Consider the following 14,590-nt stretch of genomic DNA (forward strand, 5'->3'; position numbering starts at 1 on the left):
TGCGTGAGCCGTCTTCCGCTCCATTAGTGCAAGACCAGCGTGCTCACTGAACAAGCAGGGAGGCACAGAAGGAACAAAGAAGGCACAGACCCATCCAGTTTTGGCAACCAGAGAAAATTGTTCATATTTTCAGTGAGCTACTTTCTGATTTTTTTTTTTTTTTGCATACGTAACCTGGGTCATATTGTGTCACATTTTTCTTGACCTGACATGATGTGTTAAGCCCTAACTCATAGAGTCTTTAAAAAAAATATTCCATAAGCAAGTATTGTGCACTTTATCTCTCCTGATGAAGAGAGAAATTGTGCCACTCAGGCTCCTGCCCCCACCGCTGCCACCGCATGAAGCCACTGGGTCCCCTGTCTGCCAGCCTTCTTATCAACCCCCTTGCAGGAAAGGGAACCGAAAGCGTGAAGCACGCTTGACAGTGGTGGTCACGACCGGGTGCAGAGCACGCCACCCCAAAGCGCTGCACCCTGGCAGACTGACTACCTCAAGGTGAAGGAGCTTGAGGGGCAGCAGATGAGGGAAAACTCTCTGACCTCCCCTGATGCAGGTCTGGGACCCTCCTGCCACAGGTGCCCTCCCTCCACCTTGAGGACGGGAGCACCCTTATCTCCAAAGACGGGGACGCTGAGGGGAGTCCCAGGGAGCAGGCCTTGCTGGGCGTCCCCAGGTCACTACTCTGAGCTCATACCCTTTGTCCTACCACGTCTTCCATGAATGTCCACCCTTCACCACACCCAGCGTGCAACACTGGGCCCCAGCTGAGAATCTCCCTGCACGTGGTTCTCTCTAGGCCTGTGTCCGCCGGGCCATGCCATTGAGGTGATCAGGAACATCTGATTCGTCCGTGGAGTTCCCACGAGACCCAGCCCAGAGGCTGGGTTAGCGAAACGCCAAGGACACGGGGCCTATTTCCTGACTTTTCCCGGACGGTTGGTCTGAGACCCTGAGGCCCACGGGGCGTTGCGACCGCTCGGCTTCCTGGTAGACGGGAAGCGTCGGCCGCCGTGTTCTGGCTCCCTGCTGCTCACACAGCCCCGGGCTTTAGCCTTAACCCGTCGGGACGTGGTGGACATGGGAGCGGGTTCCCGGCCCCCGAGCCGGCAGAGCTGAGGCCGCGGCATGAATCCATGGACTGATGAGGCCGTTCCCACCTGAGCAGGCCGGCATGCCCACGTCGGCTGCCTCTGCTCCACGGTGACCCCCCACGGGGCCTTGATGCTCCCCTTGCCCTGCTGGCCCGTCCTCCACGTGCCCCCTGGGACCCGCGCAGACCTGGAGCGACGAAAGCCCCCGCGGCCCTGTGCTTCCTTCTCTCTGCCTCCCCAGCTCCTAGCGTCAGTCCTCATGCAACCTTCAATAATTACAACTTCAAGCATTCGGCCCCGCGGCGTGCAGCTTGCTGCAGATATTGGCCACGGCAGGTGCGCACCTGCAGCCCGCTGATGTGCCAGGTAGCCCGCGGTCGCTGCGCCCGAAGTCATCCCCGGGTCCTCCTGCCGCCCCGGGCCTCAGTGAGGAGCCCGCACACGCCCAGATACACAAGCCCCCCGGAGCCCTGCCCTCTGGAACAGCGCAGGCCATGCACCCCTCCCCACCGGGAGGTCAGCCCGGCGCGGTGTGTGCTCCACGCGGGGTCAAGTGGGTCACTGCCTGAAGGCGAACCCGAGGCCTGGTAAGCAGAACCTCGGCGTGGGGGGGCTGGTTCCCAGGCTCCACACTCTTCGCAGAGAACACCACGAGCGCCCATTCCTCTAGAAAACACAGACGGGTCCTCAGTCCCCAACCCCCCTACGTCCCACAGCAGATATTTTGAAACTTAGAGGAAGAACGACAGATCTGTACTTCCTGGAAACCACGAGCTGTTTGGGAAAAACAAAACGAAACGGCAACCCCGCGCCGCACGTCTCAAGACACTTGAGCATCTCCATGGAGGAGAAAGAGTCAACACGACCGTGAAGGTCACTGTGGTTGTGGGGACACCGGGAACCGTAGGTGAGCACACGGGTCGCTTTACCAGGCGATTTGTGCTACGGCCTCTCGGCAGAAGGGCACATCTCTGGGATTCGCTTCTGAGTGATCCCCACGGACGGTGCGAGGAAAGGGGGTGCAGCGTGGATGGAATGACAGCCGCCGAGTACTGACCACTCGGAGCCTGATGAGCACACGGGGGCTTGTGATCCCATCTACTCTGGCACGTGTCTGAAATTTCCCTACAAAAGGGGGTTTTTGTTTTGCTTTGTTTTTTTTTTTTTTTTTTGGCTTTGTTTTTGTTCTTGCGGCTTTTATTTTATTTTATTTTTTTAAGATTTTATTTAATTATTCATAAGAGACACAGAGAAAGAGGCAGAGACACTGGCAGAGGGAGAAGCAGGCTCCAAGCAGGGAGCTCGACACAGAACTCGATCCCAGGACCCCCGGGGTCACGACCTGAGCCGAAGGCAGACGTTCAACCGCTGAGCCGCCCAGCCGTCCCTATTTTATTTTTTTTTTTAATTCACATCCACCTCCGGAGTGGGTGCCGGCAGCTTCCGTCCCTCGGGTGGGACCACCTCCCGTCTGTCCCTGGTCTCATCAGAGCCAGTTTCCAGACTGCCGCCTTCATCTAAATTCCAGAAATAGCTAGGGCCCTGCGACTTTCAGGCGTTGTACCTGAGATAATTAGAAAAAGAAATCTGTGTTCGTGTGCCCAAGATCATTAAAGAATTTAGGGAGCGAGCTAAAGCAGGGAGAAAAAAAAATGTCTTCCCTCCTACTAAAATTAGCTGTAAGTAGCTTATTGCAAATCTGTGCTTTATTATTATTATTTAATGCAAACTTTCTGAAACTTGTGATATTTCTCTCCAGAGCCGGGAAGAGAGGAGGGGAGTTGGTGGGCAGGAGGGAGTGGGGATGAGTCAAGGGCTTGTTACGACGGAATGACCCGAGGCTTCCCATCAGCCTGGCCTCGGGTGGCCATCACCCCAGTGCCCAGGGTCCTAAGAGCAGAGATCCTACAGTCTCTCAGGAGAGACCTGCCAAAACCGGCTGCCTCACAGCTGCTCCTGGTCCCTCCTGCCGACTGGATCCCGGGATCCGCCCAGGAGATCCCTGAGCCGGCACAGAAGGTGGGGATGGGCACTCAGCGCCACTGCCTTCGTGGGAACGAGGAGGTCAAGGAGAGGGGGAAGCGGCCGTGGGGTGAGGGTGCTGTGCTCCAGGGGCGTCTCCCATGGCCCGAGGGGCCCGGGGCTCCATGCAGGGCTCCGTCTCCGTCTTCCCCGTGTGCTGTGTGCGCACGCTGGGAGGGGATGACACACCAGCCACAGACCCTGCATGACACATCAAGAGTCGCCTCCCCGGAGACACGCTAGGACTCCAGAAACAAGATCAGAAGTTGTCTGGAGAGCCCGTTGCTGGAGAGAGGGAGAGGCCATCTCACCTCCCCAGGAGCGAGCTTCGCGGCTGGAGGAGAGGACGCAGGGGGGACAGAGGTGGACTCGAACGTCCAGCCCGCGAAGCCATCCTCGGGGTTTGCCAGCAGCAGCCCCGAAGCGACGCCTCGGGGACCCGATGCATCCCTTCCCCGTCCCCGGGCCCCCGGAGACATCTCCTGCATCGTCATGCCGGCTGTCAGCGCTCAAGCCCCCAGCCCCCGCCGAGTGACACGCTGACTACGTGGGCATGGAAGTCACCGTGTCACGTATGGACAATGGTTTTAGGGGCCACTTGGGGCTCCCCCGTCCTTTCATGGGAACATGAGTCAAGAGAGGTCAACAGACGGGTGACAGCTGAGGACGGGAGCCCACGGCAAGCCACAGGCCCACGCGCCCCACGGAGGAATGAACCGCGCCTGCCGTTGCTCCCACCGAGCCAGGCCGGGCTGTCAGACACGCAGGGGGAGTGCTCCCCACGGACGACATGTCACACCGTGGCCCTCACCCCCCCACCCCCATGTGTGCCAGTGATGACTTTGGAGCGAGGTCCGTATGGCAGTAAAACAATCATTTGGAAATTTGGAAAAGGGGAATTTGGTTATTTGCACGAAGGGAAGACAAACTAAAAAAAATATCTCGGCTGTAGGTCTTAATGCTCCATGTGGACGCCCAAGGCCCCCGAGTGGGACGCTCTCCCTCAGCTCCGTGAGGCCTTAAGGGGCCCCGTACACCGTACATCCCAGAACGTTCTGTCCTTCCCTTTCCCCATCTTCCAGGAAAGAGTCTTTTCAGTCCACTCTGCCTCCCCCTACACGGGAGCTCGTCCGAGTCAACAGCCTGCGCCCGTGGAGCTCTGCTTCAGGCCTCGCAGGGCCCGAGCACCTCCCCTCGCCCACGGGACACCCAAGGGAGCCGGCCACTTCCTGGGAGCCCGGCCCCAGTCTCACTGGGGGCCTTCCCCTCGGGCTGCTCTGTCTCCTGTGCACCAAACCCGCGGGCTCCCTGAGCTGGGTGCACACAGTGGCCGCGAGGAGCTAGAGCGAACCTCACCTGGACCCCTCCGGCTCCTGTACCATTAGCTTGCTCCTCCGGCGTTTTCCACGGCCTGGACAGTAAGGCCCCCTCTCTGGAAGGGACATCGGTGACCCAGCTCTTGCAGCAGAGCACCCCAAGGGCTTAGCCTCCAGGTGACAGGCATCTGGACCCCCCAGAGCCCCACAGGCTTGATCTGAGGTCACGGCCTGACAGGCACGGGGTGCACGAGGGAAGGTCTTCCCTCCCTGAACGCCGACCTCCCTTGACCACTGCTCCCCTCCCTCCCTCCCTCATGTCGACCCCCGCCCCCGAGGCGTGTCCACATTGCATCCCACTTCTCTCCCGTGACCCATCAGCAACTGTCGTTCGTGGTGGCTCGAGCCGCCTCCAGATCCCGTCATACCTGCAAGAGCACCTCACCCCCCTTCCTAACATCCCGCAGCGCCTAGCTCTAGATCTCCAGGTCCTTTGTCAACTGGATGTGTGATTTCGAATCCCTTGTTGAGCTCCTGGAAGCCACGCTGCAGAGCAAGCTTGTTAACCCGTGACCGATTTCACTTCTGGTCGTCTGCCTCTCATCCCATGCGCCATTATTAACGAGGGGCTGATTGAACATTAATGTGATTGGAATCTGAATTAATGTATTTTTAATAATTTATTGTTTTCATAAATCCAAGACAATAAGATCAGAAGGACGGGCCTCGTTGTCCTCACACCGATGGAATTTAAAATTAAGAGCCCTCTTTGCCCTCACGTCCATTTAAAGCCCTCAGCGGACGTGCACTTGGCCGACCACGACAATGTTCCTTGGCGGTGGCGAGTCCGTGAATTCTCCAGCTCCCGTCCAAGAGGCCTTGTTCTGGTGACCCCGGAAAGCCATCCGTCGGCGTTACGGGCCTCAGGCACGCGGTTCAAGGGGGCCGGCGAGGCGGTCATTCCATCTGGAGGCTGAATGCAAAGGTGTGAACTTCTACCTGGCTCCCAACGCTGGCAAATCCCTCAATCTGTGCCCACAGCTGCCTTCTGCATTCGTCCCATGTAAATAGCGCCCGGAGAACGATGCATGGGATCGCCACCGTGCGCCTCGCTTGTTCCGTACAACATCTGCTTTGTTCTTCACGGTTAACAGATGGAAGCCACACAGAATGGAATGTGAATAATAACCCTGGGTGAATTGAATCAAGTTCAATTAACATTCCCGTAATAGACTGAGTGCCGAAAAATCTACATAAATATGTTGAAAGTTTCTATGTGGACGGGTTTTTTAAAAATGTATTTGGCCAAATGCACGCCCGGCTTTAAATGACTGTATTTGAGCATCTTTAAGTGTTCTCACCTGATGTGATTCAACTAAAAAAAAAAAAAAATGCACTGAGTTTGCACAAAGTCGTGCATTAGACGATATGCCCCAGGCATGGTGAAGAACAGAGGGTTAAGTCAGCACCACCTTCTCAGTGTGAAGGCAGGTGTCGTCTCCGAATGCCTGCACGGCAAAGCCTAACCATCCAGCTCCGTCCAGCCACGAAGCACGTCCGGTATGCAGGGCCATCGATGCCACATTGCAAGGTAGCCTTTGGTCGAGTGATTTAAAGAGATTGGGTACTGGGATCCCTGGGTGGCTCAGCGGTTTGGCGCCTGCCTTTGGCCCAGGGCGCGATCTTGGGGACCCGGGATCAAATCCCACGTCGGGCTCCCGGTGCATGCAGCCTGCTTCTCCCTCTGCCTATGTCTCTGCCTCTCTCTCTCTCTCTCTCTCTCTCTCTCTCTCTCTCTCTCTTTGTGTGTGTGTGTGACTATCATAAATAAATAAAAATTTAAAAAAAAAGAGATTGGGTACTTTCTGTAGGTCAACACAAAGACGGCAGCCAACGACTATCCACCAGTTATGCTCCATCCCGCCAGTGCGTGCCGCACAACCACGCAGAAATATCAGGAAGGGAGACAGAACATAAAGACTCCTAACTCTGGGAAACGAACTAGGGTGGAAGGGGAGGAGGGCGGGTGTTGGAGGGGAATGGGTGACGGGCACTGAGGCGGACACTTGACGTGATGAGCACTGGGTGTTTTTCTGTATGTTGGTAAATTGAACACCAATAAAAATTAATTAAAAAAAAAAAAAGAATGCATAGACCTTGGAAGAACACCACAGATTCAGAAACAGCCAATGTCCTTTAAGATACACCGTGGCGGGGATCCCCGGGTGGCTTAGCGGTTTAGCACCTGCCTTCGGCCCAGGGTGTGATCCTGGAGTCCCGGGATCGAGTCCCGTGTTGGGCTCCCTGCATGGAGCCTGTGTCTCTGCCTCTCACTCTCTCTCTCTCATGAATAAATAAATAAAATCTTAAAAAAAAAAATAAACCGTGGCAAAGGCTCGCAGAAGTTGACCGAGCCGTGCAACTCTTTCATTAAGTTCTGGTTTTATCTGTTTATCACCACGGTCGTCAGAGCCGTTGGTAAAAATTCAGATGCCTCGTGATTTTTTTTTTTTATTGTCTACAATATAAAAAAAAAAGATATATGGGATGGAGGGGGAGCATATGACGAGGTGGAGCATGGATCTGTGGGGCAGTGAAAGGGATCTGAGTGACGCTGTGATGGTGGGTACAGGTCATCACGCGTGCCCAAGCCCAGAGCATGTACGGCATGGACCGCAGGCCCCAATTCAGAGCACAGACTTTGGGTGCCCACGGCGTGCCGGTCAGATTCAGCAACCACACCAAATATACCACCCGGGGGAGGGGAGGGGGGGTACTGGCTGGAGGATACTGTGCATGTGTCGGGACAGGGACAGGGCACATGTGGGAGATCTCTCTACCTTCCTCTCAATTTCACCATGAACCTAAAATCGTTCTAAAAATATTTTTCTGACCAAACGCACTGTGATATGGAACCAAATCCCACAGCACCTCGCTTTTGGAGGTGGCCTGGTTGGAAGACAGAGAGGGGCAACGGGCAAGTGCTCTGTGGCTCCAACTGATCCATAGACACCTAGAGCATTATTATAAGTGTAGGTGTTTCTTTCTACAGGAATAAAGTAAGTTGAGTAGAACTTTCTAGTTGGAAAGAATCTCTTCAACCAACCATCTTCAAAAGCCCATGTGAGCCTTCAATGTCCACCTTCCAACACAGCTCCTTTCTTTCCTCCAGATGATTTATGCCTTTGTAAGATGAGTCTTTCTGTAACCATTGCCACCGCCTCCAGCTGAGTGTGACGCAGGTCACGCCCCCGGCTGCTGAGCCCACTCATGCATATGGATGGACGGTCCAGCAGCCGGCTGCCCGGGATAATGAAGGCCCGTGCTGCAGGGATCCTACTCTAAAAATGCTTACATCAATGCTATCCTAGGACCCATGGAGTACAAGGGCACTGCTTTTACTTCCATTATGTCTATTTTTGATAAAATGTTTTTATTCAGTTGATAATGGGTAGGACTGGTCAAGTGAGCGTCTATGCGATGATGATGGTTAATACAGACTAATTAATTTATCAGCTCGTGTTAGTGACACAGCACCGTTCTTTCATAGTTATTATTCTTTGCTTTTGGATATATTTGAATATTTTTGAATTTATACATGGTATGCAATTTGAATACATGAAAGCCTATTCTGGGGAGACGGTACCTTCTGCTTGCTCACCGTAGCCACACTCTGATAGATCCTTCCAGATGACCTAGATTACCCGTATTTATTAATTTTTATATTTTGCACAGAACTGTTGCCCCAGGCTGGGTCTTGCCTCTCTCCTATGTTATGCCCTCTGTGTTTTTTTTTTTAATTTTTTAAATATGTTCAATGTGGTTAAAATACAACATGCATTTTACCATTCAGAGGCATTACAGACATTCCCGCTGCTGTGCAATCATCTTCCCAAAGGAGAACTCTGTCCCCATGAACACATATTCCCCGGTCCTCTCCTCGGGCCCCTGGATGACCATCCTACCTTCTGTCCTTATCACCGTTGACTCCTCCAGGATCCTCCCAGAAGTGGCATCATACCGGTGTTCGTGCTTTTGCGTCTGGGCGTCTTCCACCGGCATGAGGTCCCCAAGCTCCGTCCGTGCCGTGGCAGGTGTCGGAATGTCCTTCCTTCTCAAGCCTGAGTAATATTCCAGCACACAGCACAGCACGTTTTCCTTGTCCATCCAGCCATCGACGGACACTGGGCTCGCTTCCACTTTGTCGCCTTGTGAATAGTGCTGCTGTGAGCGAGCGCGGGTGTGCAACCATCACCCTGCTTTCACTTCCTTTGACTAAGCACCCAGGACAGAATTACTGCGTCATGGGATGATTCTACCTTTATTTCTGCCTTCTGTTGTTAATGCTCCTTCTTTTCCTTTTTGTTTTTTCTTTAAATTTTTACTACACGGTCTATGAGTGTAATCTCTCTCTCTTTTTTTTTTTTTAGGAGTTTATTTATTTATTCCTGAGAGACACAGAGTGAGGCAGAGACACAGGCAGAGGGAGAAGCAGGCTCCCTTCGGGGAGCCGGATGCAGGACTCGATCCCAGGTCATGCCCTGGGCTGAAGGCAGAGGCTCCACCAAGCCACCCAGGGACCCCTATGAGCGTGATCTTTGCCCTGCTTGTGCTTCTGAGTCCTTTCTTTTTAATTTTTTTTTTTATTTGTTTATGATAGTCACAGAGAGAGAGAGAGAGAGAGGCAGAGACACAGGCGGAGGGAGAAGCAGGCTCCATGCACCCGGAGCCTGATGTGGGATTCGATCCCGGGTCTCCAGGATCGCGCCCTGGGCCAAAGGCAGGCGCCAAACCGCTGCGCCACCCAGGGATCCCTGAGTCCTTTCTTTTATGCTAATTTGAAAGTATCTCCATTTTGTTCTTAATTCTTTTACTGGACATTTAAAAACTATTTATAATATCCTTAATTCTCTGTCTCTGAGCTTCCTGTTCAATATGAAATCAGCATATTTCCGACTTGTCTGGCTTCCCTTTTCTTGCCTCAGTAAATCTACTTTGTTACTTTACCACCCTTCGCTCTTCTAATACATCGTTATTTCCAATACGCGTGACTCGCCAGTGCCGTGCAAGCTCTTGCGCCCCAGACCGGCCAAGAAGGGGGCCGCGGTGTGTCTGCACCCCTCGCTGACGTGGCCGGTGCGCGGCAGACCGCTGGCGTCACCCTCCCAGGAGCTGCAGTCGTCCCCGCGTGCCCGTGGCTTCCGTGCTCGCTGCTCGTGCTGGATTTTAGTTTCCCCGTGTGTCACGGGGGCATTGTGTGGCATCTCCTCCGGGGCAGCGCACCTGCCTACCTCACCTGGCCCAGACCCCACACGGCTTAGACCTGAGTAGTGGCGCACTCCCGCCTTCTAGAACTAGACATGGCTGCCAAGCCGGGGGTGCCTGAGGTTTCCCCTTACGACCGTGTCCTTTGTTCTGTGTGGTTGGCCGCACACCTGAGGAACCTGGATCTACAGACACAAACCCGCTGTGTCTGTCTTCTTAGCGTCCAGCACGTCCTTGCGTCCGATGATCGCAGCTTCCGCTGTTTCTATACTGACCTCGGTCTGTGCTCCTTCACCTTCTCCTCCTTGAGCGACCTGCACGCAAGCCTCGTGGCCCCGGGCTCACCCCGCCCGTCCCCGTCCCCTTCACTTCTCAGACGTGCCGGCGGCACCCAGTGGGGACACGTGTCTGCCACAATGTCATTGTCACGGCGTGCACTCTGTCCAGCGCTGATGTCCCGGCACGGAGCTCTGCCCACCTGGGCCCGCGTCTCCTCAGCGGCGTCTCCGAGAAAGGTGCCCACTGGGCCGCGACCACTGGACACACTGTTTGCACCTGCTCCCCGGCCTGCAGTGGGCAGGCTCTGGCTTCCTTTATGCTTCTCCTCCTTGTTTCTTATAGTGTCTTTAACAGATCTGTGCCTTTCCCTTTCCTATGGAATCCAACTTTTAATAAAGGGAATCTTTCTGGACTGGCTATTCACACAAGATACAAATGGGGTCAGGTCCATCTTCCCTGGTTCAGAACAAAGCCCCTTCCTTGTGACTCGGGGCTGCGTGCATGCACGCCTGTGTACTTGTGTGTGCATGCATTATTTTCTTTTTTAAAAGTTATTTATTTATTTATTTATTTATTTATTTATTTATTTAAGAGAGAGAGAGCACGAGCAGGGGGGAGGAGCAGATGGAGAGGGAGGAGCAGATTCGTGCTGAGCAGGGAGCCCGATGCAGGACTGGATCCCAGGATCCCAAAATCATGACCTGAGCTGAAGGCATCCGCTTCACCGACAGAGCCCCCCACCCAGGTGCCCTGCACGTATTATGTTAGCTGTGATTTCTCCCCAGCTCACAGGAGGTGAGGATGCAGGCTGCCCCCAGTCTGGAGCCTCTCGCCCTCACCCCACTAAGAGGTTGCCTCCTGCAGAGCTCACTTGTTAAAGGACCAGCTAAAATGCTTGGCATGAGGCCTGACACACAGCAAATGCTCACAAAGTGCGGGCTCTCGTCATAAGGCAATGTCTCCTGCTCCTTTGTGGCACCCGGGGAACGTCCTCCTGCAGCCCCGCATCGGCTCGCACGCCTCCAGACGGGGACCCTCTGCAGTCTCACTTGAGAAGCTGGGGAGCCACTGGCTGGCTCAGGGACCTGCGGGTGGGCACCCTGTCCTCCAGGCCCCACTGCGCCCACTCGACCCCGTGTCCAATGTGTCACACACACCATGGCTCACGGCCACACAGCCTCCCTGAAGGGAGAGTTTGCTTTCTGGATTTCTGTTCATCCTTGTCTCTGGGGATAAGCTTAGAAGGGACATAACAGAGATGTTTTAATGTGGACCCAGTGTGTTGTTTGCGTTGAAGAGACTGAAAGGCCAGCCCGTCCAGGGTGTGTATTCATTCGTATGCCCACCATCTACAATGCAAGTCAGGGTTTGTGTTGGTAACCTGGTGGGTGTTAGGGATGTGCAGATAAACAAGACCTGAAAGAATGGAAAGCGTGGACTCGAACACCTGTCTCTGCGTCCGTGTTCACAGCAGCATCATTCACAACAGCTAAACAGCAGAAGGAACCAAACACCCATGAACGCATAAACAGGTGAGCAAAATGTGGTAAATGCACAGAACTGAGCATTATTCACCCTAAAGGGGAAGGGAATCTGACCCGTGCTACAATAATGAATCTTGAGGACGTTATGCCCAGTGGAACAAGCCAGTCCCAAAACCAAATCCATTGACTTTCGTCTGACTCCACTTCCATGAGGTACTTAGAGCAGTCTTGTTCATCAGATGGAACAGTCGGTGCTGGGACCTGGGGCGGGGTGATGAGAACTTTGTTTTTCAATGGGATGGAGTTTCAGTATGAGATGGAAAGTTCTGGAGGTGGACGGTGGTGATGTTTGCACGACCTGTGAGTATCGATCGTGCCTCTGAACTGTGCACCCGAATATCATCAGGATGGAAGATTTTACCTTGTGTGTATTTTATCATAATTAAAAATAAGCAAATGAGCGCAGCCTGGGTGCCTCAGCGGTTTAGCACCGCCTTCAGCCCAGGGCCTGATCTTGGAGACCTGGGATCGAGCCCCATGTTGGGATCCCTGCATGGAGCCTGCTTCTCCCTCTGCCTGTGTCTCTGCCTCCCTCTCTGTGTCTCTCACGAATAAAAAAAAAAATTGTATGGTCTCATTCATTTGGGGAATATAAATAATAATGAAAGGGAATAAAGGGGAAAGGAGGAAAAATGAATGGGAAATATCAGAAAGGGAGACAGAACATGGAAGGCTCCTAACTCTGGGAAACTAACTAGGGGTGGTGGAAGTGGAGGAGGGTGGGTGGTGGGAGTGACTGGGTGACGGGCACTGAGGGGGGCACTTGATGGGATGAGCCCTGGGTGTTATTCTGTATGTTGGCAAATTGAACACCAATAAAAAATAAATTTATTATTAAAAAAATAAAAAATAAAATTAATTAATTAATTAATTAAATATTTTAAAATATATAAATAAATAAATAATAAAAATAAGCAAATGAAAGTAAATAAGCAAGTAAGACACAGTCCCAGCATTCAAGAAACCCACAGAAGGGTCAAGGAGTACTGGGAAGTGACCAGACCCCTGCCCTCCGGCTGGCTTCTGGAGCTTTGAGACCTCCCTTGGCCTTTGGGACTTTGGCCCCTCCACCACGAAAACCCTGGACTGAACCCACAGGTTCCTCGACTCCCTGTGACACTCTGACACGGCTCTGCATCACAGCCCCCAAAAGACCGTGAACATAACAAAGTTGTTATCAGAAGTCCCTGCAGCTGTGCACAGCCACTTGCCCCGGGGCAAACCGAGGTAGAAGCATGGGGTTTGGAAACCGGCCCCCGGAGCCGCCCAGTTGCCCAGGCCGACCGGGGCAGTCCCACAGCCCCGTCGGCCTCTCTCCACCAAGAGGTCTGCATTTTCAAGCCACGCAGTTCCTGTAGCCAGCTCTGGGTAGGTCTTAGCCCAACGTGGTGGAGGTCAAGTTAGAGTAGCTCTAGTTCCAAAGAACTCCAGCCCTTGCTTGGCTTTGCCGTGGATGCAGCCAACCAGAGCTCGGAGACGCCGAGAGGGACAGTGCACCAGGAGCCCATAAACATGTCAGAGACAGACGGCTGGAAACCCTGCTTTATTACACTGGAACCCGCGGCGCAGAGCTGCGATGAAGGATGAGTCTGGGACTTGGCTTCAGAATGACCAAACTCGAGCTAATTTACATCACTTTTTGGCCTAAGCACTTGGCCCTTACATTAGGTTTTATTTCTGTTCCCCTGACCCCTCCCCAAAGCCTCTTCTCTCTGGTCACAAATAGACTTTTACTAGCATTTTTGAAAAGAAAAAGGAGGAAAGGATTGAGGTCAGGTGGCCCACGTCGACTTGGCTCTGCTTTCCACGGTCATTACTCACTGGAATTTGAAATGCATAGTTAATCATCTGCAAAGTGAGGAAAACAAAAAGCAGAGCCCTGGCCCGGCTTCTCCGGGAGGTCAGCCCGGCCTGCCGCGCGCACTCTGGAGAGCCCTCTGCATGCAGAGACAGGCAGGCGGAGGCCCTGGAGGGACACACATGCAGACATACATACAGACACACAGACACATCATGCAGACACACAGACACATCATGCAGACACACAAACACACACACAAGTGTAGACACATGTACACAATGACACACGTAGACACACACACAGATGCAGAGAATAAAGGACATACTTGGTGTTGACGCGGTGCTGCTTTAGGCATTAAGCAGGAAGTTGTGGCACCAGAACTGATGCATCTTACAGGCCCCAAGGAGTCATGAGCAAAGCCCATGTTTAGAGGCCTGTGTGGGGTGTGTGGGGTGGCCCACCCTGCCCTGGAATGACACTGGGACCCCACGGCTCACCCCGACTCTGACCTGACCCCTTGCCCTGAACGTCACCGGGACCCCATTCCAGTCTGGGATCTCGGAGTCATGTCCCTGCCCGCGTGGAATTCATGGTGTGTAGGGGTATGGGAGCCTGGCTCAGCTCACCACCCTGACCCAGACTTGGAGACACAAGGTGGCACCCAGCCCGGGGCAGCAGAGGGGGACCCCAGGGAGAAGGGGACACCTACAGGTTTGTGAGGCGGCCCGGGGGGGCTCAGGAGGCCCAGAGAAGGAGGCAGAAGGGGATCCGTCGCTGTGCTGGGCACAGGCCACTGCAAGCCGCCGTGTGGACAGCAGGGTGGGCCGGGAGGGCAGGTGGCCCAGCTGGGGAGACGGACAGGCAGGGCTCCAGTGGCCTCCACTTTCCAGAATACAGAAATACCTTCTCACTGGTTGGTAAACAGCAGCTGCTCTGAAGCCCCTACAATAGCCTCCTGCTGCCCGGTGACCCCACCTCCACCCATGGCTCCCCAGCTCCCCCAAACCCAGACAGTGAAAGGCAAACTCCCAGCAGAGCACACCCCCCGAGACCCCGCCCTGCGCGTGTGAGCGGGACCCGGGGCCACCACGCTGTGCTGCTTGCTAGATACCCCGGCCTCACCGATGATCCTAGAGGAGGACGACCTTCCGGAAGCCACCGTGCAGGGACAGACTGGAGAGGCGCCCACCGCAGCGGAGCCTGGCTCCTTGTCCTCGGGGGTGAGAATGCAGGCGGGGGGGCAGGTGCAGGAGCGTCCACCGGGCCTTC

Source organism: Vulpes lagopus, chromosome 8 (assembly GCF_018345385.1).
Source record: "Vulpes lagopus strain Blue_001 chromosome 8, ASM1834538v1, whole genome shotgun sequence".
Lineage (NCBI taxonomy): Eukaryota > Metazoa > Chordata > Mammalia > Carnivora > Canidae > Vulpes > Vulpes lagopus.